The following is a 27050-nucleotide window of genomic DNA, read 5'->3' as shown; positions in this document are numbered from 1 at the left end:
GGAAGACCCCAGAGCTCAGCACGAAATTAACAAAATAAACTCTGTCTGGCAGGCTGCTCAGTCCAATGTGCTGCTGGGTTTTGTGCTAAGTGGAGATGAATGGAATGAGATAGGAGGGAGGGTAACTGCTCTGCTTCTCTCCAGGAAGACCCCCCCCGGGAAAAGGCCGTTGCTTTTTGATGAAATAGACTCCGGAGCTGAGATGGAAAGGGCATCCAGTGAACACAGAGGAGAAAGGAGGAGGACCCAGGAGGAGCAGGTGATGTTCAGACAGCAAGGACAGAGAAAAGCGGCAGGCAGCAGCTTATGAGGAGAGGAAGGAGAAAGAGGAGGTGTTGAGAGTGCTTACTCCTCTTGCAGAGACCTGGGTTCACAGAACCCACATGGTGGCTCACAGAGACCTGTTACTCTAGTTTCAGGGACTCCAATGCTCTCTTCCGTCCTCCACGGACTTCTGCACACACATGGTGCACATAAACTCATAAAGGCAAACTCACATGTACATTAAAAACACAAAAATAGGAGTTATTCACTGCCCAGGATTATGGAGACCGGAGAGAATTTAAAGATGCTAGGGTAATGATGAGGGGCTTACAAGCCTCGAAGGTGACTCAGACTGCTAAGATTTTTGTTGATTTAACTCAAGCATATTGTCCTGGGTTTCATCTCTACTAGACAACTTAAAAATAACCAGGGATCAGGGCATGGTAGCTCAGCACTTAGGAGCTAAGGCAAGAGGATTGCTGTAAACTTAAGGCCCAGCCTGAGCTACAGAGTAAGATCTTCTAAATAAGAAAATAATAATAAAAATAGCCAAGGAAGTAACATAGGTTAGTAGCTTTTATAAGTTCCACGGAGCACCAGAGGTTGCTAGATGCCAGCAGGGTTCAGGGAGAGGCGAGGGAAGGGTGGGAGAGAGAAAGTTCACTGCATACGGAGCCCTTGTGCCCACCCCCACTTTAACCACAGCTGTTGTACTGTTGGCTGTCGTGTTTGAGAGTGCACCTGTGCAGCAGTTCCTTGAAGGAAAGACGTAACTACTGTATGCCTATAAAAGGATTGGTGGAAAACCACAAAGGTATGGTTTCTCCTGGGAGTCTCCACCAGCTGGGAGAACCACCCTCCTCAGAAGGGCTGTCGCAGAGAAAACATGGAACACGTTTGGGGCCCGGGTCCCAAGCCAAACATTCCAGCCTGTGGTCAGATTATTGGCTCTTGTGTTTGGCACACGCACACACACACACACACACACACACACACACACACACACACACACACAGCACGTGCAACAAGCATTTGCTGTTCTTCTGGTTCAGAAATGGGGAAAACTGCACAGACAGTATAGACCACTTTGCCTGGGGCTAGGCCCACAGCTGGCACCATGAGTCAGTAATAATACATGGAATAATAAATAACAAACACCAGCCACGGGCTCTGGGTCTTTCGAAACAGCACACAGCTACCCACATAGGGGAGCATTGATACATGAGCTAAAATTGCATCGGCTAACCCAGATTCGGTTAGTTATCTCTAAAAATAAAACCCCACCTTTACCACCCACCCTGGTATCCTTCCAGGGTCCTGGGGGAGCCGGACCTATTTTCAGCAGACAAGTAGAGCTGGCCTTCAAAAGATGAGACCATCAGCTTCGTCCTTAGCTGGAGAAAAAGACATGTAGCCCAGAGAGCACGTAGCCACTTCCCACACCTTGCAATCTCTTCAAGGTTCAGGGACTGTTGACACACGGAGCTTTGAACTCCAGCTTTATATCTTCAGCCGGTTCCCATCTGTTTATTCTCTACAGTTGTGGAGAAAGAGATTTTTCAGGAAAGCTGTAAAGGACTTTGAACTTGTTTAAAGGGGAAGCATTTAAAAAAAAGGGGGGGTGGGCAGAGATTGATCTGTGTTCCAAATGCAGAGCTGGCCAGGGAGGGAGCACACCCTCTGCTGGAGGTGTCCAAAGACAGGGTGTGTGTGTGTGTGTGTGTGTGAGAGAGAGAGAGAGAGAGAGAGAGAGAGAGAGAGCACATGCCATGCCACCATTGTAAAGGTCCAAGAAAAACTTTGCAGAGTTGAGTTTCTGTTTCTACCTTTACTTGAGCTCCAGTGATCAAACTTGGGTTGTCAGGCCTGCAAGCACCTTTATTCACCAAGTCATCTCACTTTTTTTACTTTTTAAACAAACAGCATTATCTTTTGAAAAGAAATTGTCCTCAGAATCTCAAAGGGAAGCAGCTGGCTGGGCTCTGCTGCTTCTCCAGGCCCCAGTCACCTGGCAAGTAGGTGGCTCCTCAGGGAAGCCATGGAGTAGTCATACCTTCAGGTCTCTGCATCCTGTCAGTATCAACGTGACTCCACTGATTGGCTGACCAATGTCTGCCCAGCGTGTAGCAGGGTGTCCTGACACCCTCCTACTTCTCATCCCCAGCACAGACCTGCCAAAGTTAGGACAAGAGAACAGGCTAGGTCCCTTCTGGGAAACCCAGGGGGATGGAGCCAGGCCTGACTGGGCCTCCAGGTTGGCCTGCCCTTGCCCCAGGGTTTAGTAAATGCCCTAGGAAATATTTGTGGAAGACGGGGCATATAACTACATCAACTCTAAGCCTCAGGATCTACAAGCACGCTCCTGTGCTGAATGGCCATGTTTAGCCCAGTGTTGGTGGGAACATGGTATCAGCACAGACCTACCCTCGGAGGATAGGGACGGTGCTATGAAGAGTTGGGGGGTGGGGTGGGAGGCATCTTGTGCCTTCCATCTCCCAAAGTCTTCCAGAGCAGAGAAACCCAAGGCTCCTCCTACTCTGCTTCTCTCTCTTGCCCTTACTCGCTCACTGAGCTGCAATCTAACCTAGAGAGACCCTTGGTGTCTTCCCTCCCTCTCACCTCAGTGCAAACACCAGAGAGAGAGAGAGAGAGAGAGAGAGAGAGAGAGAGAGAGAGAGAGAGAGAGAGAGAGAGCTTATAAAGAGAGTCCCTGCAGGAAATGGAGATGTCTTGAGTGACCCAGGGAGAGAGGACTCTTGTCAATTGTGGAAGTGGCCAGTGTCTACCTCACAATCCTTGAAAAAGATGATGGTGTCTACCCTAGGTCCTTGGGATCCTACTTCTCATCCCCCAGCACAGACCTGCCAAGTTTAGGACAAGAGAACAGGCTAGGTCCCCTCTCGGAAGCCCAGGGGGGTGGAGACGGGTCTGGCTGGGCCTCCAGGTTGGCCTGCCCTAGCCCCAGGGTTTAATAAACTCTGAGAGGGGTTTTCAAAGGCCACTTGATCTTCCCCATCAGGCAGCTCCTGTCTCCCTTTCAGAGCCGCAGGACTGGAAAGAAAAAACGCTCAATGAACAAGGAGGCAGAGAAAGCTGAGCTGCGGGGCACCTTCTATGAATTTCTGATGAGCACAAGGCCCTGACTCCTGGGTCCCAGCCCAGTGCAGTCAGGGATGTTAGTTTAAGTCATTTCGCACGGTTCACTGGCTCTCTGAGAGCAGCTTGTCTCCAGCCTGGGCCTCACTAACAAGCTCTTTTTACTCAGGGTTTCTCTGAGCAGAGACCTCAAACAATAGCAGCTTTCAAGGGGCTGGGCCCTCCTCTGGCAGCTTCCCTCCTAGCCCCAGCCTCCTTCCACCAGCTTGCTGGCCCACCTGATAGTCCAGAGCCAAGGCCTGACCTGCAGAAAGGCTCCCGCTTATCTCCCTTCCTTCGTTTTTTTTTTAACCTCTCTTCTTCCTGTCCTTCCATTCTCCCTCTCTCTTTCTTCCTCTTTTCTTCCCTCCTTTCTTTCTCCCTCCCACTCTCCTTCCTTCCTCCCTCTTTCCCACCTTCCCTTTCCTCCTTCTCTTTTTCCCCACTGTGCTCGTTCTTCCTGTGAATGTACAGAATGAGTGTCTGGGCTCTCCAGAACTGGTGGCTACTTTTGCACAACACTGTAACCCAGTGTGCATGATGCTCCTGAGATGTGCAGTGTAGTACCAGTCAAGAGCAGCTAAGCCTGGCACTTGAACCTACTAAATCCGTCAGCTCTCCTGAATTCTGAGCAGTTCCTCCCTCTCTTAACCAGAGTAGGGCTCTGGCTTCCTCCACAGAGGGCTCTCCAAGCCTGGAAAGATGGGTGAAGAAGAGGGAAGCTGGCCTGGAGCATTGACCATAGGGCCTCCTGACAAAGGCAATAACCTTTTGCTTCTTCGGTAAAGGTCTCTCTGTTTTCCACATCCTGACTGCTTGTTCTCCTCCATCTGCTCTCCCCAGCAGGGTAGCAAGGAGACAGTGTCTATTCTCCATCCTACCTCTGGTTTTCTCACCTGAGCCACTCTCACAGGTCCTCAGAAGAGATGCCAGAGCAAAGAGGCTAATTACCCAGTATGTGGCAGTTATTCCTGTATGTAGTCTACAACAATGGCCAAAAGCAAACAAGGTTTATACTGAGATAGGGCCAGTGCTTCTGCGCACTGAGAGTCCATCTTGAACATTTCCATCTTTTGACATGACTTGTGATCCAGGGAGCTTTGAGCTGCCGTTCCATGGCACCTGTCAGTAATTAAAGGTGCCTTGGCCAGCCACCAAGATCTCACTCCAGGGCCACGGGTTTTTCACCCTTCAGAGGCCAGGCTACCCTCTCTTGGACCTCTTAAGCATTCCAACTCAAATCCTCCTCCTGCCCACCCTGCCCCACCAGACCGTAAGCTAAAGCAGGATGTCTGGTGTAGCGCACAGCCTGATGGCTGAGAGTGGGTGTGGCAGTCACTCCAAGGGTACAGCACTAACTGGCCATCTGCCTGTGTGCTCAGTTCAAAGCTGATTCCGCTCCTTTCTGAGGCAGCTCACCCAGGAAGCTACTGGAACTTGTTCAGGCTCCTAGCAAGTACCTGAGATCGGCCCTGCCAACTTCAGGTTCACACAGTGAATTCTTTCATCTAGTCGGTTCTGCTAATCACTTCTCACTACCACCGATATACTCTAAGAGCTCAAGCCCCAAAGCCTGGCCAGGTGGAGAGGTGATATGTCACAGAGTTGAAGCCCTTTGTCACCCCTGAACACCTGTAAGGCAGGGCTTCTCCGTTTCTTTCTCCATCTCTTGCAGTCAGATATTTGCATAGTACCAACAGTGACATTAGCTCTCACAATAACTGATCATCCCTGCCACCAAATTTCAATGACCTGTTGTGACCAGCAGTATACCTAGTTATAGAACCACAGTGTGTCCCAGATGTTGACAAAACCCAGTCTCCATTTGGGAAGAGGTGTCAGACTAGGCTGGGAAAAAAGTCAGGACCCGATTTAAAGCTAATTATTCTGTACATCAAACCAGACTTGTGTTCAGTTCCTTACTTGAAGCCTCTGACTCCCCCACCACAAAGAAACAATGTAGTTTTCCTGGGCAGTGGCGAAAGTGAGAGTCAAGGCACAGTTTAAGATGTTGCTGGCTTGACAATATGGAGGCAGAGGTGACACGGGCATGGTCAGAGTTTGAGCTGCCTAGTGTCACAGGTCATCCACGGACCACATCAAGACCTTCCAAGGAAGAGCTGCTGCTGAACAGGGACAGCACCCCTGCCTCCCTCCCAGGCTTTTGGGGGATTTGTTTTCCACCCAGCAACACCCCACTGCTGGTACTAAGTAGATGCTCCATCATTCACTGCCTTCCTCACCAAGGAGTGAGGGTAGCAGGGCTGGTCAGGGAAGCAGAGGGAAAGAACAGGATGTGAGTAGAGGGCCTCTCCTCTTCCTCACCCCCTGCAGGCCTGGGCAACTCAGGGGAAAAGAGGAGGAAGAGAAGGAAGAAGCCACATCTGGTCTGAGTGAGGCTCCCAGCAGGAGTACAGGGTCTCGGTCTGGCCCTGTTGCTGGGGGAGGGAAGCAGAGGGTACTAGCACAGGCCACGGCTGGCCCAAGAAAAGCAGAGGGGAAAGTGGTCGGGGTTCGGAAAAAGCAAATAAACAGAGTGGCTAAGGCGATAATAATAAAGAGAAAGAGCCATTAAAGTGAAGAATGGAGATTGTGTCATCCCCAAAACAAACAGAAAACAAACGGCCAGTAGATTGCTGTACAGATGTTTTACAGAGTGAAGACAGAGTAAAGATGTGTGGAAGATGCCAGAGTCGGCCAAGACGCCACCAGCAGCAGCTGGAGAGCAGGTGGACAAGGACCTCAGCCAGAAAGCCCTTCCTTGTCACAGGAAGCCAGCCGCAGAGACCATTACAGCCTCACGCAAGCAGGACTTAACTGCTGTGGGGGGCACCTGTACAAATGGAGTCATGGAAAGAGAGGAGGTGCTCTCCCTGCATAAAGCTGGGCCTCTGTGTTTGTGCAGACTGACACTTACAAGAGGGACCAGGAGCGTTCCAGAGCTGGATGAAGTTCTTCAAGGCCATACATAACTCATCACTGTCTCTTCGCTGGTTGGTTAATGGCTCTTTTTTTTTTTTTTTTTTTTTTTTTAAAGATTTATTTATTTATTATATGTAAGTACACTGTAGCTGTCTTCAGACACACCAGAAGAGGGCATCAGATCTCTGTTACAGGTGGTTGTGAGCCACCATGTGGTTGCTGGGATTTGAACTTTGGACCTTTGGAAGAGCAGTCGGGTGCTCTTACCCCCTGAGCCATCTCACCAGCCCCTGGTTAATGGCTCTTGACTGTGTCCATTTCAGTGATTCTCCAGGGACTCAGTCCTCTTTCTTGACATCACAGTTTCCGGTCTGATCATGTTCTCTACCAGCATGAGAGGCAGGAAAGCTCAATGCCTAGGGTCTCATCTACAGATAGTTTGTGTGTCAGATACTGCGATATACTACTTTGGGGTTACAAAGATGAGCAAGATACCTTTCTTACCCCACATAATAAGAACCTAAAGCTCTACTCTGCAGTGTCTTCAAGCTGTGTGCTTTACAGATTACTCACAGGAACCCTGGTCAATAAGGAATGCCCTCCTTGTTCTTACAGATTGGAAAGAAGAGGAAATTTGGTGCTTTTTCTTTGTTTCAGAGTGGTGTGTGCATGTATGTGTGAGCATGTGTGTGTGTGTCCTCTCTGTCTCTCTGTTTCTGTGTATGTGTGTGTGTGTCCTCTCTCTGTGTCTCTCTGTTGTGTGTGTGTGTGTGTGTGTTTGAAGGGCAGAGGACATTCAATGCCTACCTTATTACTTTGAGACAAGATCTCTCACTAAATCTGGAGCTTGCTGTTTACAGCCACATTAATGGTCAGCAAGCCCCAGTGATCTTCCTATCTGTACCCCTGCATCCTGCACTGGGATTACATGCACAGAGACAGTGCCCAGCTTTCTATGTGGACGTGGGAGACCTGAACTCAGGTCCTAGTGCTCACACGGCACACTCTCTCACCCACTGAGCCATCTCCTCAGCTCCCTGGTGTGTTTTCCATAGTTGCAAAGCTAGGCACAAAATACTCTAGCATTCAACCCCAAGTCCATCAGATTCTAAGCCCAGAGCTGTTTTCCCAGTACCACAACCATAAGGTGAAGCCGCTTTTGACAACTTCAGTCCCCCCGCCCCCCAAGAATTATGTGCTCTTAAAAGATTCAAGAAACTGTTCCTGTCTCACACCCACCCCTGCTCCCTGCCCCCTTAATTAGAACCAAACTGAACCAAACTGTGGCTTTCTTTTCTCCAGCAGGGAGGAGCCAGTATGTCCCATGGCCAGCCAAGTGCCTACAGGTGTCTGACGAATGCTAATGGTATGAGCTGGGGGAGGGTACACAGAGATCCTTCTAAGGCATTTGCTTCCCATTAAGCCTCCTGCCCCCTCCAGCAAACTTGCAGCTTTCATGGGCCAATTACCATGCCCAGGTTTCTCTGTCCTTCTAGAGTCACTGACACTGCTAACAAGACACAAATGCTGTAAGGCGGGCCCTTGATATTCATTGCAGAGCAGGGGTTTCTTTGCCCTAAAGGGCCGCAGGGCAAAAAGCAAGGTTGGGTAGTACCGGTTTAGCTTGGCTTCTGGGAGAGTGTGGCCCCAAGGAGTGTTTATGGATGGATTTATGAGTGGTCTTGGATCGGCTAGCTGGCCTGTACCTTGCTGTAATGAGCAGGGCAGAGGCTCCAAGTATGAGGAGCGAAAGGATTCAGCGTGAAGTAAAGATGTGGGTCAGAAGAGGGTCCCCCAAACACTTATGAACACACAGGCATCTGGAGTTGAGGTAACTGAATTCAGAACCAACTGTGTTAAAACCAGCTCAGACTGGAACCCTACATTTCTTAGGCCTTCCATCTGCTTTACCATACTCTCTATTAAATTTTTACTTGACTTTCAAGTCTGTTTCTTATGAATTTTCCAGGATGTTCCTAGACAAAATTAATCTCTCCTTTTGCTTTGATCCCTTGAAATAGCTAGTTGTGTCTCTTTAAATCCTTATTTTATTCCAGATGTATTCTTATGCATCCACTTCTAATGTTTTACTTCTAATGTAAACTTCTAATGTGTTTGTTTGTTTGTTTGTTTGTTTGTTTTTAACCTGAGGATAAATGTTTTCCATCCATTTTGGAAGATTAAATGACTATTCTGCTATTCTCTATGATATTTTTCTTCTGTGGTTATTTACAAATGTAACTTGGACCCTCTTGGTCTATCTAAAATCGTCTTAGCTTCTCCTCCACATATTCTTTCTATCTTTCTGTGCTGTACTTGATGTAATTTCTTCTGCTTTGTCTTTCAGTTCACTAATTCTCTGCTTAGCTTTATCTTATCTCTGTCTGATAAATCCAATGAGTTTTTATGGTTGTTAGCCTTTTTTTTCCCCCAACAAGTTAAATTTGGCTCTCTGAAACATCCACAGAGCAAAATTTTATTTCAGTGATTATCATTCTCATTTCTAGAAAGTCCCATTTGGCTTTTGTTTATTTACTTTTGCAAATTTACTTGCTATCTTTCAAAATCCCCTTTCCTTGGTCTGATCTTTCCTGATCTTTTAAATTCTTTTCAACAGCCATTTTCCTTTCCTTGTGGTTGTTATTCTATGTCACTGTAATATTAAACTAGTCTGATGCGCTTGCTGACTGTACTTAGCAGCTTGCCATCACCCTGTGGTTTGTCATTTCTTTGTTATTAGAGCAACTTCAAAGGGGCTTATTTTTTGCTGTGAAAATGCTGTTGTTCGAGGGTACATTCCTTCTGAAGAGTTCTCTATCCTCCCCCTTTTGATGCTCTCTGAGTTTTATTGGTCTGAAATCTATTTATACATTGATTTCTCAGCTTGGAACAGACTCTCTGTTTGGAACAGTCACATATGTTTCAAGGCTAGAGTCTCTATCTCTCACAGAAGACACTGTTTTCTATTCAGAGTCCTACCCTACATCTATGAGTGTTAGTTAGTCACCAGTCCTGGTTTCTCTGGAGGCATACCCCTCTCGGGGGTCTCAACTTTTGCAAACATCTTAACACCAGCCATGCTTTGGATGGACTGAAGATTATGTACCCTCCCCATAGTCCCTTGGATCTGGACTAGAGTCAATCTGACATCCCCAGGGTACAGCCACGGTGGCTTCAACTGTGGAGCTAACCATTCAGTCTTCTAGTTTTATGCCTGTCTACTGGCACTTCATTGTGCTTTAAATTCTAGTTCATGTGCTTGTAAACACAGATCAAAAGGCCTGTCTAAATCATTTTCACTTCTCTCATACTGCTTCGCAGAGTCCTGTGTCATCGGCCACTTTATCTATCTGCTCAAACACAAAGCATCCACAGACACCCACAGTAACTCTTGAGTATCTGCAGAATCCTGCAATGGAGGCATCATGCGAGGCTGTAGGTAGAAGGAAGAGGAGGAATGGGAGAAGTAAGCTCCTGACCAAGGAGTAGCCTCCTTGCTTTTTTCCATATCATGCTTTCTTAAGATCCATGGAGATTGTTGCAGGTCATAGGAAATGTTTGGGCTGAGAGCTATACCTGCCTCTTTTCTAGTCTGATCTCAGGTCTTATGAGCCAGTCTAGGTGCAGAGACACCCCCCCCATCTGCCTTAAGCTTTGGGGGCTGGACTGGAGACCTTGCATCATAAGGAGCCTCTTGAGCCAGATTCAGAAACGATGAATCAAAACCAGCTGGAAGCTGCCCTCTGACCCAGCTAATGACTTGTTTATGGTCAGAGCAGCAGTGTGTCATATAAGGGAATTTCAAAGTGTCACTAATTGGCAGAGGGCCAGTAAATAGCACCATATAAATCTGAAGGTGCTATCCACTAGATCCAATGATTGTGGATCAGATAAGAGCAGGACACAGGGAAGAGGGGATCCATGGGCATGACCGTATGTCAAATGCCATACCCTATCAGTGGCTGCCATCTCTATCCTGTGTTTTCACTATCCCATGGAGATAGAGTGTCTGTCTCATATCTGTAGAAGAAAGGCAGAACAATTTAATGCCTCTAGTTGCATCCTTAGTGACACCATAATGCTACTACCAGCCCCATGGCATCCTATGAGAGAAGTGACCCACTCCTTGGAAAAAGTACAACTCTGGATCATGTTGGAGTAGAATTAATGGATTGGATAGACAATAAGTGTAAACATGAGACGTTGCACAGAAAGTTCTTCCTCTAGTGGGTTTCAGTGAGAGTTTGAGGGGCTGAGGAGGAAAAACAAACTGTATTAAAAGAAGTCCCCTCTCACGCAGTATAAGCCATGAGCTCCTACTAAGAACAGGATTCGAAAATGAGTCAACTTGGGGGTGGGGTGGGGCGGGGGCAGGGAATCAATGCAGAAAACAGATGTTCCTTGAATCCAGGTGATCTTGCTGCCTACCCCTGCTCCATCAGCAGTTTCCCACTAAGACAAATTGAGGAGAAAAGGAGAGGGGGGAGTAAATCAAAATAGAAGAGAAGTGGACCAGGAGGCCAGTGACTCTGCTTTTCCATCACAAGGATCAGAAGACAGACAAGAAGCCACTCAAGGGAGGAGGAGTTTCTTGCCTTACAGCCCATCACAAAGGGAAAGAAATGGGGTGGGAAAGGAAGTGACTGGTCACATTGTCACACTACATGAGTGATATGTAGGCAGACAGAATAGGAACTAGGGTTGAGCTATAAAAACCTTAGGGGTTACCCTTAAACCTCCCTTGCAAGGCTCAGCCTCCTAAAAGTTTCAGGACCTTTCAAAACACCACCACCACCTGGGGACGCTCTCAGACATGACAACCTGTGGGGAACACTTCACATACAAACCCGAGCAAAGGGTCAGCACTCATAGACATGGGTGCTCCCCCGAGGATTGCTTTATCCCTCTGGGACTGTCTCCAGGTACATCTTTCTGAATGTTCCTAGGCATGCCCAGCACAGGGGATCTTTGCCTTGGGGTACACCGCAGAGAAGTGAGACATACATCCAGAAAGGGTTTACAGCATAGCCAAGAACATCGAATGCAGCCTAGCTGATCTCTCACCGGTGGGTTCCATTATCTCAATCCCCATTTTACAGATGGAAAACCGAGGGTCAAAGAAGCAGGGAATGTCAGTTCCTTTTTAGGAGGTTTTAAGGTCTAAAAACATCTTTCTCACTTGCAAGTGATGAAGAATGTGTGATGTGCTGGGTGCCGGATTTATCCAGTACCAGTAGTGGTAGACATGCTAGAGCTCCAGTTATGCAGATGTTCATGAACAGCTGTCTTGGAGGAAATAGCATCTAAGGAAATAGGGATTATAGAGCATGCTCTTGAAAAGAGGTGGAGCGGAAAGATGGGTAACAGTGATGTGAGCAGACAGCTGAGTGACAGGGTGAGTTCTGGCCTGCTAGGAACCAAGAGATTCACAAGAGGGTGGGAGCTGAGCCTGCCTGAGGGAAAAAGACACATTTTTCTCTGTTGTTTATTTTGGGGGTGGGGGGTGGGGGAAAGGTATCTGTGTTTAAATTTAAGGTTGACTCACAATCCTCCTGTCTTCTGGGTACTGGGATTACTATGTCCAGCAAAAAAGTCGAGCGAGAAATGCCCACTGCAAAAGCAATAGCAGCCTGAAGGCTCCCTTGCCTAGGTGACTGCAGAGCAGAGAGCACACTTGCCTGCCATGTTTAGAGCACACAGTTGTTGGCGGCTCATGTCTGGACAGGATAGTTGGTGAGATAAGACACAGACAGAAAGTAGTCATCTGCAGAAATTACTTCAAGGAGAAGCACAGGACTTCCTCTGACTGGGTATCCCAGAGTCCCAGATGGCTAACCTTTTCTCCTCTGGTTCCCTCCCAGCCAGTCTTGTGCGGGTTCCTGTTAAGCTCGGAGGACTCTGTTACTTTCCCGGCTTTAAATGCTTTTATTACTTTTGTTTCTGAACTGAGAACTCTTTATTAGGACATTTCCCTCTGTACACAGACACCTGGGTGTCCCACTGAGCCACTGCTTAGGTCATCAGTGATGTCACAAGAGTCAGGTCACCATCATGTTAATCTGCCCGGTATCTCCTTAATGGTTCCAGAAAGTTCTCTGGTCAAAATCTGACTGTTGTAGCCATAAAGCAATGTTGACCACTTCACCAAGCGATATCGTCACTGTGTGTGATGGTTTTATGCCTCCTTTTGCCTTTCATGATGAGGGGAGAGGCAGAAGTTTTGGAGACCTGTTCTCTCTGAGCATGGTGTGACAGTATCATTGTAAACCTTTTTTTGGAGACAGGCCAAGAACTACTCTGAGGTCAGGAAAGATACAGCACCAACCTCACCATTGGGGCAGCTCAGGTGTACACATGCCCTCACTCTTACAGGTATTAGACTTGGGCAGCATTATCGATGTGGTGGCTGTCTGGTGAACCCCAACTCAGGATGACTGGCAATGACATTTATTGACTCCCTTCCAGCCAGAAGTCCAAAGAGAACTGATTAACTAAAATCACAATCATAATCATCTTACTTTATTTTCATTTTATGGGTTTTGCCTTGATTGCATGTATCTGTAGTGCATTCGATCATCTCCCACAGAGGCTAGAAGATGACATCAGATGCCCTGGGTTAAGAGTTACATCCTGTTGTTGAGCAGCCATGTGGTGCTAGGAATAGAACTCCAGTTCTCTGGAAGACCAGCCAGTGATCTTAAGCACTTTCCAGCCCTGTAATTTTATTTTTGAGGCAAGATCTCACTGTGCAGTCCATCCTGGCCTCTTTCCTGCCTGGACTACTATGCCTGGCTTAAAATTGGTTTGGTATGATGTCAAAAGGGTATATGAAAAGCACCCTTCCCATCTGTGTACCCACTCCTGCAACTGGCCACTTAGTCCCTCTTTTTGTTCTCCATGTCCCCATTATTATCAGGGTCTTGCATGTCTTTTCTAAGACTTTCTACTTGCTTTGTTGTTGTTTTTTGAGACAAGGACTCCTGTAACCCAGGCTGGCATTACATTTGCCGAGTAACTGAGGATTGTCAGGACCCAAAGAAACTCAGGACAAATAACTAACTGTGGTGCCTAGTCACAAACTGGCTGCCAGGCTCTCTCAGTATCTGTGGTACCTTTCAGCTCTTCTCACCACACCCCTACCCTAAACCTCTCCAGCCCAGGGGCTTTGCTTCTTTTCCCCTAACTTCTGATTCCTATAAAACCTGCTGTTTTGACCATATGCTCTCTTTGTCCTCATTCTCTTGTTTTTTGTTTGTTTCTTTTGTTTTGTGGGTTGTTTTGTTTAGTTTTGTTTTGGGCTCTTTCTTGGTCCTCTTTCCTGTCTCTTCTCTTCCTCCCTTCTTGCTTCTCTCCCCACATCTCATGGCCCAGTTCAGTCTGAACTCTTCCAGAGGCCTCTGGCTATACACTCCCTCATATCTACAATAAAAATCTTCTCCCCAACCACATGTTGGAACAGTCATGTCCTCATGCTCATTCAAGGATAACTCTGAACGTCTGATCTTCCTGCTTCTACCTCCTGACTACCCAAATTATAAGTATATGCCACCACAACCCATTTAAGTGGTGCAGAAAGAATCAAAATCAGGGCTTCCTGTAAGAATGCTGTGAACTGAGCTATATCCCAAGTTTCCTGCATGTCTTCTTAAAGAAATACCTTTCCTCCACTGAAACCAACCTTTTTGTTTTTCTGTTTTTCTGTTTTTCTGTTTTTCTGTTTTTCTGTTTTGCAACTTCCCTGCATGAGAGCAAAGGTATGTAGTTCTTGACCCATACAGAAAAACAAAATCTGTCTTCAAACTCTACACACAGATGTGCAATGCTTAGCCTTGTGTTAGTAACAGCCCACTCTGTGTTGTGTGTTCCAACTCGCCGACTTGGACTGTTCTCACTAACTTTATGGCTGGTACCACTACCACCATCCCCATTTTCCAGATACACAGAGGCTCAAAGGTTTGTAGTCACGAGCTCTGCCTCTCCTCTGGCAATGTCTGGACACCACAGATACACTAGCTTGGGGAGGACAAGGAGAAGTCTGGAATGGGAGTCCGTAGTCCAACTCTCCCTTCAGGGTGTCAGATGCTGTTGCTCAACAGACTGGAAAGGGGGAGCAGAATTTAGGAAGAGTGGAATCCCAGTATGATGGGGGAGGGGGCAGGAGGAAGACAGAAGAGAGAAGGCTTTCTTCAAGAATCTTAGTGCTACAGCTTTTAGGCAAAGGCCTTCCCCAATGATCTCTAATGAAGCGGCTGTCTGAGATGATCTTAGCTTTTTCGTATTTCTTTATTGTGAGTGCATTTGAATGCATGTGCTTTATTCGGGATGAAGCAAAGATTATATAGTTTGGGGGAAGGGTGTGAGAATATCCAGGAAGGGAAGGTCATTGACCGAAGCTAAGGCCACTAAGATGCCTCATTAGCATGGAGAGGTTCTTGTACTTGATTGACTGTAATCACCTTGTCAGAGGGCCATGGTTACATGTCCCAGGGCAGGCATGGAAACAGGAGGGAATTAGTTCTCTTTCTGTTGGTCTCAAATTCTGAGACTTCCAGGGTTTAAGCATGTTCCACTTCACCAGTCCCATGCCCATTCCTCTGGCGAAGTGGTCCACATGCCCTTCAGAAGTTCAGACACTTTCCCCACCACTCAGCTAGTAGAAGGCATACCAGGATTTGAACCTCTATGCCTATCTGGCTGCACAGCACTGACTCTTAACCACCATACAACTGTTTCTAGAAAGAAGTATAAACCATGCTGAGCTTCACAGAATAAAGTCTACAGGGAGTCTGCACAAAGAAAAGCCTCCCAATCAGGCAATGATGGTGCATGCCTTTAATCTCAGTGACTTGGGAGGCAGGGGTAGGTAAACCTCTTAGTTTGAGGTCAGCCTGATCTATAGATCAAGGTCCAAGACAGCCAGATCAACACGGGGAAGGGAACCCAGTCTCAGAAACCAAAACCCAAACCAAACCAAACAAACAAACAAACACCCAATCTCCTATTCATGACACAGAGAAATCTGCCAGTAAAGAACATTCCAACTTTCTTCAGAGATTTTCCCACTCAGACTTTGCACTGAGTTTGAGAGCGGGAAAGTACCACAGCAGGGAACAGAATTCTGTATACCAGAAACCACCTTGGTTTCCACATCTTCCATCAGCAGCTGGTCTGAGGTATCTCCACTGTGCGCAGAGGACTGGAGCTTCCTTTCAGGAGACAAGATGAAGAGCCTCACCATCCTGGATCTGACTGATCAGTAGCTGCCATCATGCCATCTTATAAAGACCTGCAAAACGCCCCGTACCCACAGTCTGTGTGAGAGAAGGGAGGGCCTGTGTGCAGACAGGTTTCCAGGGAGAAGCTTGGCCATCATGCCCGACAGAGATGATTGCTCTAATAAGGGCAGGGGTGACTGGCAGAGCCCTGCCTTGGCCCCAAGCCTAGGGTTAATGAGACTTCCCCAAAAGAAAATGTCTCTTGGGAGAGTTGGGGGTGGGGAAACAGCGGCGACAGATCAGCTGGAAGCTAGCAATGGCCCAGGCTGTTTATTAGGAGACAAAGAAAGAATTCTGCTCCCGGCACTGAGGTCAAACTCCAGGTATCCAGGGAAGGGCAGGGGAATTTATGAAGTGAGGAGGCAGCCCATTTGACAGGCTGTCAACTGGCCCCGCCCCAAAGCTTGTGCCTTAGCCTCCCTCTTCCCTAGTTTAAGTTTACCTTGGTGGAGCAGGATTTTCCAAAGGGCTGCTGGGAAATGTTGCACACAACCACACGGAAAGGGAGAGGACAGTGACAGCCTTTCCCAGAAGTCCAAGCCACTCTCCACTCACGGTCAGGTCAGTCTTGCCCAGGACTGGACCCTCCCTGAGATGAGGGAGTGGCCTCCAAAGACAGAAGGCTAGGTCCCAGTGTCGTGACCAGAAGAGCCCAGACGAGGAGGGTATCTCCCATATGCTATTTCCTCCCTAAAGTTCTTGTTCATAGAGGGAGGGATACGGAGCTTATGGAGCACGGAGTGAACTTTCCAGGACTCCAAATAGGAAGGCATCCAAGCACTGCATTTTTGAAACAGTGAAGAAACAGGTAGAAGAAGACATATTACATTCAGGAATGTAAATTCAGACACACATCCCCACCCTGGCATACAAGTGGTAGTGTTTCTGTGGATTCAGGTTACTTTTTTTTTTTTTTTGTACATGTGAAAGGAAGGTTTATGTGCCTGCCTATATTTGAGTGTGAATCCATGGGTGTGTATGAACATGACCAGGTGTGGTGTGAACTAGTGTGTGTCCATGAGGTGTATGCTTGTGGTGGGTGTGCATGTGCCTATGTAAGTGAGGCATGTGTGGATAAGTGTACATGGCTGTGTTTGGGATAGGGCACGGGGTGGTGACAAGATGTCCTTTGCCTTCACACCCCATCCCATCCTGTCCCCACCACCCACTTGCACCTCATACCACAAGAACTGGGCACTTTAGAAAGAGGGAAACAGGACCAAGATGGCTTCTGGCTGTGTCCCCCTCCTACCTGGAGCCTGTTCTTACTCTCTCCTCCCCCAGCTCCTCAGGAAAGGAGCTGACACCCTCTGCACATTCCCCAGCCCCTCCCAAGCTCCCAGGAGCTCTCTGGCCCTTGCCTGACCTCACAGTGCAGAGCGAGGCCCAGGACTCCAGCAGAGCAACTGAAGCTACTGCCAGGGCCTATCCATCAGGCCCCGCTCAGCCTCCCTCCTCTCTGCCCCCACCACAGAACTAGTAAATGTCTGGGTCCACTGGAAGGGACTCCCGTGGTCTATCTGCCGCCAGTCCCCCTTGGCTGCCCCTTCTTTGTGACAGCTCCCGAGTGAGGAAAGTGATGGCTCCCCTCCCCACCCTCTGTCTAAGCCTAACAGCCCCCCTACCCCCCACCTGGTGGCCTGCTGGGATCCAGGGAGACCAAAGCATCAGGTCAAAGATGAAAAATGCTAGGCTATTGACTAAGACACAATAATGGGCCAATCTGCATGTTGTTTATATAGCTACTCAATACTGAGATGGGATGAGCACCATATCCCATGGCAGTGACCCTGATGCCCGCTTCCCCCAGGGCTGTCCCAGCTACTCCAGGCTCTGCGAGCACGGAGCTGCTTCAGGCCTAAGGTGGCACAGGTCTATTCCTGCTCAGACACTGTCTTCGGAGAGTAGCCCAGGGGCACATCTGCCAGTGGACCCTGGTCTCTTTAATGTTTTCACAGCACCCTGAGAAAAGCCAAACCCTAGCCTTCTGCCTCCCCCTTCCTGCCCCCACAACCTGCTGTGTTTGTGCTGAACCCCAGAGGACATAATGAGAGGCCCATGTGGCTGCAGCTGGCTATGTCTGGGCTCCAGCAAGGGTGAAGGGAGGTCAGCAGGGTAGGTCTGGAGAGCAGGGGGGAGGATGGCCAGAGGGCAGAAGGCTTGGGGCCTATCGGTAACAGCTTACATATGACTCTTCTTCCTACAGCCTTCTCCACGCCCAGCTTGTGGCCCTTGAGTCAGAAGCTTCCAGAATGGTAACAAGCTTTGGTTTATACACAAGCAGCTGCATTTTCCTACTACTGTTTGCACAAAAGGAGCCCGCCCAGCATCCTCCCTGCCTACATGGCCTCAGCAGCAGGTTCAAGCTGGTTCCTATGAGAGCTGGAGAGAGTGTGTGTCTATACAGATTGCACAGAACAGGCAGGCAGGCCCTGACCTCCTGAATCTGTCACTCATTACTCTACTGGGTGACCCCATTCCTTTAAACTAAAGAGACGCCTCTTTCTACGATCTCTCATACCCAATTACCAACACAGAGGAAGCCAGAGTTTGAGAACAGCCAGGCCAGAGATAAGTCACTTGCAGCTAAAGCTCTCTAGGGTCTCAGTGACCAAGAGTGATACACTGAAACTAGGCACATTTGTGCCCTTCCCGTGTCCCATCTAGGCCACCTTCTCAGGGAGCCTCTCCTAAGGCAGATGGACTGAAGCAGAGCCCCTTCTTGGGGAAGGTATACAAGAAGAGTGGCCTGGGGGTGGGGGGTGGGGGTAGTGATGACACATCTTTAATCCCAGCACTTGGGAAGTAGAGGCAGGTGGATCTCTGTGACTTTGAGGCCAGTCTGGTGTACAGAGTGACTTCCAGGACAGCCAAGGTTACACAGAGAAACCCTATCTCAAAAACAAACAAACAAACAAAAATAAAATAAACAAACACAATAGTGGGATAGAGAACAGGAGATTGACCCAGACAATTGTGACAGGGACCTCAAGAGACCACAAGGGTATGAGTTAGCCCAGGCCCAAAAGGTAAAATCCCAACCCTGCTCATGGAGGACAGGCCAGACTAAGGCTCTGCTGTGATGTGCTAAGGCCTGGCCCAACTCCCTTGCTACTGTTGGGTCTCAAGGTGACCTGGAAGAGGAAGGTGACTCCCAAACACAGTAGCACTAAGTACTAAGTATTAAGTACTAAGTACTAAGTACATCTCTTGTGATCTGTGGGGCCAGAGGAAGTGATCATACTCTTTATTTATCCCTCCCAAGTCTCCAGTCCTTATTAGGTCCTTGGGAAATAGAGGCAGGAAGGTAGCTGGTAGCAGTCCCCTCAGGGGGACACTGGCCAGAAGAAATTGCTGAAATCTGGAGCCCAGTATCTGACTCTTTGTATGAACAAGTCAATTAATACCCCTGTGTGTTAGTGTCTCCTCCCACTGTTTGGATAAAGAACTCATTTTTTGGGTACTGGGATGGCCTATAAACTGGAGTTCACCCCGGGACCCCATAAGCTGACACACACACTAAGAAAATGTAATTTTATTTTATGTTAAAATATTTTTATTTATTTTTAAGGTTATAATAGAACTACGTCATTTCTTTCTTCCTTTCCTCTCTCCGAACACTCCTATACAGCATTATACATACTTTATAACATTATACAGACTGAGCAGGTTACATTTAGTAACATATATGTTTACACATATATGTATATAATAACAATAATTTTTTAAAAGGCCATGAATTTGAAAATTTGAAATTTTAGAAGAACTCGATTCCTTTAAGTTTTTTAACCCATGTGAAAGAAGTTTGAATGAGTCTGACACACATGAGGTGCCCAGCTTTTGAGATCTCTACAAAGCGTGGAGCAGAGTCTGCAGGTAGATACAGTCTGCATACTGCGTGAGTCACCAGGGTGACCTCACAGCCCTCTTCAGACCGTCTTCAGAAACAAAATCCACATAAATCCATTTCTCAACACTGGCCACCCTTCAGCCCTGACCCTCACACTCCCGTCATCCTGCTCACAGGAAAACCAAGTTTCAGCTTTGGAGGCAAACAAACCTGGGTTCAAAACAAGTTGTATTGAAGCAGCTGACTGTGTGACCCTAAAATGTCTCATGCTCTAATTGTCCTGAACTTTAAAATCTCTGGCTAAAGCACCTCTCTTTCCTGGTAGGACCATGGACATGAGTGCACTGACAGCCAGCAGACACTTAGGTAACAGGATGCCAACCTGGGCTATGTAGCAAGAACCTGGTCTATCCATCAAGATCCTGTTTCAACATCTGCCCCACCCCACCCCCCAAAATAAGGAGGGATAAAAAGAGAAGCAATAATATCCATGAGGCCTCAGGGTGATGACAAGGGTACTTCATCTTTTACTCTGGGTGAATCTGGAATCCAGAGATGCCTGTTCACTCTCCTTAGAGATGGCCAGGCCTCAGAGTGGGGTGGTACAGGCGATGCCTTTCATGGAGAAAGACTGATGGCATTCAACTTCGCATCCATATCATTAGCTTAGCTACCTGGCTGCAGGGGGGCTCAGCAATCACTAAATCTCCAGAGGACCACATTCTCCCATGGGGTGCACAGCTGGCCAAGAGCCTTCCATAGAGGTCCTTATGATCCGGCTCTCATGACTTGATCTGCACACACACACACACACACACACAGAGAGAGAGAGAGAGAGAGAGAGAGAGATCAACCATGTCTACCTCTGAGTGTGGCTGCAGACTGCCTCCAACTGCTGAAATCTAGGCAGAGGCCCAGTGAGCTATGTATGGCTGGGCCAGGTCTCTAAGCCCCTTTGTCCTAACCCTTTCCCTGCAAGGGCAGCCTGGTGGGAAAACAAACCAAGGATTCATTATCTGCCCCCACCTTCCAAGGATTCCTGCACAATTAAAAGCTTCTAATCCTGACTGAAAAGCAAACAGGAGTTCTCTCTTGTCAACACACACACACACACACACACACACACACACACACACACACACACAAGCCCCTAATCAGGGGTCTGGTTCCTAATTTTAATACAGATATTCAGTTAACAATTTTTGGAGGGCCCAATAATTGGATCTTCAAGACAGTGAGACCCAAGAGGTACAGATACATCTGGAGACAGCATCAGGCAAACAGGGAGAGAACAGAGAAGGACACCCCTAGAGGGTCTTCAGAGCAGTCACAAGAATGTGGTAACACTCCCCAATATTCGTATACCCACCAACTCTGGCTTCCTCTGAACTATCCCAGGAGAGAAATCTTTAAAGTCAGTCTGTGGAAGCTGCTGGGACCTGCTTGTCATTGTCACAGCAACTTCCTCCAGTCTGTGGCTCTGTTACATCAGCCTGGGTTCACTGAGGGCAGCATCCCCTCCCAGGCACTTAAGTCAAAACACTGGGCCACCAATCCCTGCTAGGACCCTTCCCGTTTAAGTGTGAAGTGCTGGCGAGCATCCATCCTGCTCCCCCTTTCTGCAGCTGCTTCTCAGAGCAGCCAAAGGCAGTGTTGCCTTGTCCCTGTGGGAAGGCTGGGAAGGGGGAAATTTTGTCCAGGTCACCCGCAAGAGACAACCTGAGCAGGATCAGTCCCGAGGGCTCTCCATGGCCTCTCAATTATTCCCATTCCATTGCTTCAAATCAAAGGTGGAGAACGGCCGTCTAGCCTCCGGGCTCAGCTCCAAGACCTGCTGAACACAGGGGGAAGAAACTGCTCCTCCACCAGCTCCCAGGGGTCAGGCACACTGCAGTCTCAGAAGCCTTCTCCTACAAACCCCAAAAGAGAAAGAAGATGCAGGGCGAAGGGAAGGTTAGAGGTTAGCAGTTTCTTCTTCCTTGCCTTCTTCCCTTTAATGTCAGCTTGTAACCAGGTTTGGGGGTAGGTAGGAGTCTAAAGCCTGAGGCCATCTGGCTCTCGTAATTAAAATCCCAAAAGCTCTCTTGACAGATCTTTGTGGTAGTATGGGATAGATTCCTTCAGCCCAGTATAGTCCTCAACTGGAGGTCTCTGTCATGACCTCTAGATAGAGGGCAAGGTTGACTAGAAAGAGGAAGATATGAAAAGAGGGGCCAGGAGCCCCCTCATTTAGAGAGAGGGAGAGGGAGAGAGGGGGGGGTTCCTGGACAGCTGGTTTGAACTCATGGGGTTGGCATCCTGAGGGGCCCCATAAGGAATAGAGGAACCTGGATGTAAGAGCATACACTTCCAGAAAGATGACACAGGAAGATGACAACTGAACATCTCCTGGTTTTCCTCTTCACATAACCTCACAGCTCACAACCATGGCTCCCTGGGAGTGTTCCAAAATCTTAGCTGTTAGACCTTCCCTCAAATGCTGGACAAGCAACTCTAAACCCAAGTTTCAGAAGGACTTGTGTGCTATAGTCAGCTCAGAGATGCTAATCCACAGCATCGCAAGCAGGAGGGAGTCTCAGGCAGGCCAGAGCCTAGGGTGCTCAGCACAACCAGAGGTCATCCTGTGGAGGCTGCTAGGAGGGAGAGCAGTTTGGGAGACACTCCTATGGCTGGGAGCCCAGAGGCAAGAGCTGAGCCAGGAGCTTCCAAGGGAGTCTGGCATTGGTATTTACGAGTCTCTTGTTCCCATTAAAAAAGAAGGGCTTTAGGCTTCAAGTGTTCTGGAGAGGATCATTGTATAGCAAAACACGGTGCATAGGGAGGCTTCCTTGAGAGGCACTGTCCTTTTCCCTCTGGCTGGATGCATGCTAGCCAACTCCTATGCTCCTGATTTAGGAGAAAGGATGCACAGAAAAGAAGAAAGATGTATGAAAGAGAAAGGGCCACATTGCCTTGAGATTGCAGCCAAGAAGTAACCTCATGTCATTGAAGAGTGGTAGTCAAAACCAGGAGTGCCATGGGTCTTGTGCTATCTGACTAGGGATTGATAAAGTCACTAGGTAGGACCTTAATGTCCTTTCAGAGACTTGAATATCTCTTTTGTTCCAGCCCATCATAACCCAAATTAGGCTAGCAGTGTCTCTTCTGTATGCCCTATACTATCATTTAGGTCTTCCATTAACATATTACACTAATCTCAATTCCTGGCACCAGATTGTTAGACAGAAGGGGATAAGGGAGTGCTGAGCTCTATGTGGTATCCAGTCCTGTTCAGACTGGTGCTGTGGCTGATGAGGGTGATGATGGTGATGCCACTGCTCCTGATGCTGAGTAGGGGGATAGTGACAACGATGATGGATGCTGTTGAGGATGGTAGTGATTTTTCTTGTATTTGTTAGAGATATCCTTCACTACACATCCCACTTGGGAACAGACACATGATAACTGGGACTGCAAAAGAAGAGAGAAAAAATGTAAATGATCCACTCCACCAGGAGACAAGCTGTTAGTGGAGGGAGAAGAACAATGTCAAAGGAGAATCTAGAGTAGCCTAAAAATGGAACAAACATTGCTGGGACCATTTGTGGAAACAGGAAAAGGAGAGAGGGAGAGAGAGCAGTTAGAGGAGAGGTCTTAACAGGTCCCTCACTGTGGTTCTACTGAATAAGATGCAATTCCACTAGGGCAAGATTTTTGGAGCCCATTCTCAATGCAATTAAAATGCCTTGGAGATGATGGAAATGTACCTTCTAATCAAGATGTCCAACCAACTACAGAGTATTTGCATGACTCTTTTTTCCTATGGCAAGAGAAAAAGGAATTGTAGGAAGAGGGGTCTGGTTCCCCGCCCTCTGCTTGACAGTCACATCTTTGCACATTGCTCTTGTTTGTGTCCTGTTGCTGTGACAAATGCTTACCAAAAGCACCTTGGAAAGGGACAGGGTTACTTGGCTTTCACTTCCAGATCCAAATCCACCATTGAGGCAAGCCAAGGTAGAAACTTGAGGGAGGAACTTGAAGCAGAGATCGTGAAGGAATGCTGCTTGCTAGCTGGCTTGCTTTTAGCTTCTGCTCAGCCAGCTTTCTTATACAGCCCAGAACCCACTCTCCAGAAATGGTGCCATCCACCATTTCCCACATCAATCAAGGCAGTTCCACACAGACTTGTCTGCAGGCCGTTCTGATCTGAGCAGCTCCTTGGTTGAAGCTCTTTCTTCCCAGGTGACTCTTGGGTATGTTGAGCTGACAGTAAAGACTAATGCATACACATTCCATCTGCCTGGAAGACTCTCCCTACTCTTGATCTATCTGTTACCTGATTCTCACTTCCTACTGAGTTTGGTGGTCCTCGTCTATGTTCATTGGGTTCTTGAGTGAGTTAGCAAATGTGAGATCCTTAGATGGAACCTGGGACATAAGGATGCAGTGAATGTCCGTTGCTGTTATACCATACTGCTGTATATCCTTCCACTTTTGAACCTTGACATGACTTACATCTGTTGGCAGGCATGTGGTAGTCTATTGCACTCACCTGACTGTGAGATCTTGGTTAGCAAAGTATTCATTGAACACGTTTGTATACTTATAGCATGGGATATAGTAAGCAGTGGAGTACGGGGGCAGTTCAGAGCCTGGCATATGCTAAGTTGAAAAGTTGAATGAATATATACATGAAAAATGAATGCCTATGCACTGTTGAGATGTAGTATGAAGAAAACATGTGCCCTCCACCAGCAGTGGTCATGTTCGATCGGACATGTGTTCCTTCACCCCTTACCACGGCCCCAGGCTCTCAGCCAGAAGCCCGTGGTCCACTCTCTTTGGAAGGAGTTCATTTTGCTTTGTTCCAAGGCAGCCAACATCAACAGCAATGTGGAGATGGAAAACAGACCAGGACCAATGAAAGTTGTTTCTTCTCCAGCTGAGGCTCCAACCCGTTTTCAATCTGCTAATGAGACCCAGCTAGGAGTAATCAGGAAGTGTCTAAAATTAGCTGTTTTAATTTGAGAGGGAAAGGACTGACTCAGAACGGGGCAGAGGCTCCAGTGGCGAGCAGGGCCCTGGGAACCTCCAGAAAAAAAAATACAGAGAATCATCTGGTTCTCCAGTGCCCAAGAGAACACCCAGGATGAGCCAGGGTCCCTAGGCCCAGCACCTGGTCTCAAATTTTAAAATTTCATGGTCTATTTGCCCAAGAGAATCCATTGTGCTTCATGTTGGAGAACAGAGTCTGTCTGCTGCCACCTGCAAACCATTAACCAGGGTTGATCATGAGAGTCCTTTCTCCTCCCCAACTTACCACTTTCCAACCTCATTATTTTGGTTCTTATTTTCCACCCCCCACCCCAAGAAACTAAGCATCTCATAAGTGATGCTTACACGTCCTCTTAAATGCTTCAAACATGGCCCTTCTGGTCCATAGGAATCCCTATGTGCTTTGAACATCTAAGGGAAACTCATTATCTTACTATCCATGTATCAATCTCACTACGTTAACTGAACGGAGTTATGAGTTAGATCATGAGGCTGGGCTCAGGGATTCACCCTGAGAAAAAGGACCCTTCTTTTGTGGTTTTATTTAAGGTGCTCAATCTATTGTCAGAGAGACAAACATGGACACCAACAAGTGCAAAGTCATGGAATAAGTGCTCTCTGAGAGGCAATGTATTTCCCAGACCAAAGAGAAGGCCGTCCTTGAACTTGGGATCCATGTGCCTCCGAATCCCTTGTGCTGAATAATACACATGTCCACAGATCCATCACTGCCTTTCCTTCCCACTTTCCTACATTCATAGATGAGCAAGCTGTGGTCAAAGAATGTGTCTTTTAGTTCTTCTTGGCTGCAGACTTCACACCCTGGAAGTCCAGTACATGTTTTCATTGGTGAATGCATAAGAATATGAGGATCTTGTATTACGGAAAGTGATGAATTCTTTTATTCCTTGAAGAATCCACAAAAACAGATCGGATATTAAAAATAGGTTGAAGAGTAAAGGAATTAGAGTAATGCCTTCTGAACCTTCTGAACCAACTAGGTTTCCTTTAAAATGCTTCAAGCAAGGCTGGGGAACAGAGCTAAGTTGCTAAAGTGCTTACACAGAATGCACAAAGCTCTGGGTTCAATACCCAACAATAAACCACATAAGCCAATACTGGGAGATAAAGGAAGAATAATCAGAAATTCAAGATCATCCTGGGCTACATAGTGAATTTAAGGCCAGCCTGGTCTCAAACATAAACAAATAAATAAATAACAAAAAGAATAGAAAAAAGTTATCATTGACTACCTAAAAAGTCAAAACTAGTCATGGCTGCATGAGACCCTATCTCAAAAGCAACAAATAAATAAATGCTTTAAGCATTAACAAAATCTTTCCTACATCCATAACAATTTAGATATGGTTGTTCATAAGAACAAGAGATTAGAGAAAACTTCCAAGAGCCTTGGTGTAAGAAGGCAGTGTCCAGATGCTGTGAGAGGGAGCCATGGACTTAAGAAGTGGTACCCTAAGACCTGGGTCCTTGGCTTGGCTTTCACAGCTTTCCTCAGCCAGTCCCCTGTTCCCAACTCCCTCCAGCCATATCCCCACCACACTGGCATATCTCAGTTGCTACCATTCAGAACTTTCCACCATTACCTAGACTCAACAGGATCTCCACGTGTGTGTTTTAGATACCCATCTTCCTTCATCTGAGAGCTTCTGCCCATCCTTTAAGTCCCAATTCACTTCAGGAAAGTATCTCAACATTTCCAAATAGATCCAGGCACTCAGGCCCCTTGGCAACTCTGGGTTTCATTTCTATCAGTGTGGTGACACTAGTAAAGGTGTGTTGCAAACATACTAATTAAGCTGTTTGAGCAATTAGAAGAAAAGTCACCGGGATTTTAATATCCTGGAAAATCTTCAGGGCCTGGCTCCAAAACCTTGAGCTAAATAATCTCTTTTCTTTGTAAAGTGTTCAGCATCAGGTATCCTACTATAGCAATCAAAAATGAAATACAACGTGCACTATGACTTCTTCTCTTCTTTGAACCTTCTCAGGCACCTGTCCTTTCCTCTGTGCAGATTTTCTCCCTTTCTCCCTGCCTAGGCAACTTCTCCTTCTGTGTCTCCTCCTCATCCAGTCAGGGTAGGTTAAAAAAGCAGGGGAGTAAAGAGCCCGTATTCTGATTTTAACCAAATGGCTGGTACCTGTTGCATAGGTGACTCTGAGCCTATTAACTCCTCTGAAGTGGAGTTTTGTTGGGTAAGGTTGCTGCTTAGGGTTCAGCTTCAGAGGTGACTGTGGGTCCCTGGTACCTGTTACTGTGTTCAGCACTATGAGGTGCTCAGTGCACATTCTGTTGAAAGAGAACAAATGTCTTAGCAGACCCCCACCTGGAATTCCCTCTAGACTTCTGGTATCTGAGGTACTGGAACTAACCCTGGTTTTTCCAAAACTGGGTAATTTACAGCCAAAGAATCATGACTTCCCCCTCCCTACTCCCATAAAAGAGCAGAAAGCAAGTTGAACATCAAAAGCCTCTTTAAAACCAACATTTTGATGACTTAAGAGTATATGAATGAGAAACATACGGCTTGAATTTCCTCTACGATACACAA

The 27050-nt window shown here is 47.3% G+C and overlaps 1 long non-coding RNA gene across 1 annotated transcript; it reads right to left on the bottom strand.

Annotated features, from left to right (window-relative positions):
• Positions 1–14469: 14469 nt before the first annotated feature.
• On the bottom strand, positions 14470–16881 carry Gm33974. Its single transcript, XR_379270.2, has 3 exons — positions 16849–16881; positions 16039–16376; positions 14470–15607 (listed from the first exon to the last, which is right to left on the bottom strand). It is a non-coding gene; the product is annotated as a predicted gene, 33974 (long non-coding RNA).
• Between the last annotated feature and the right edge of the window lie 10169 nt (positions 16882–27050).

This window comes from Mus musculus, chromosome 9 (assembly GCF_000001635.26).
Source record: "Mus musculus strain C57BL/6J chromosome 9, GRCm38.p6 C57BL/6J".
NCBI lineage: Eukaryota > Metazoa > Chordata > Mammalia > Rodentia > Muridae > Mus > Mus musculus.
The sequence above is the reverse complement of the archived record's forward strand: the minus strand, read 5'-3'. Positions and strand labels throughout refer to the sequence as shown.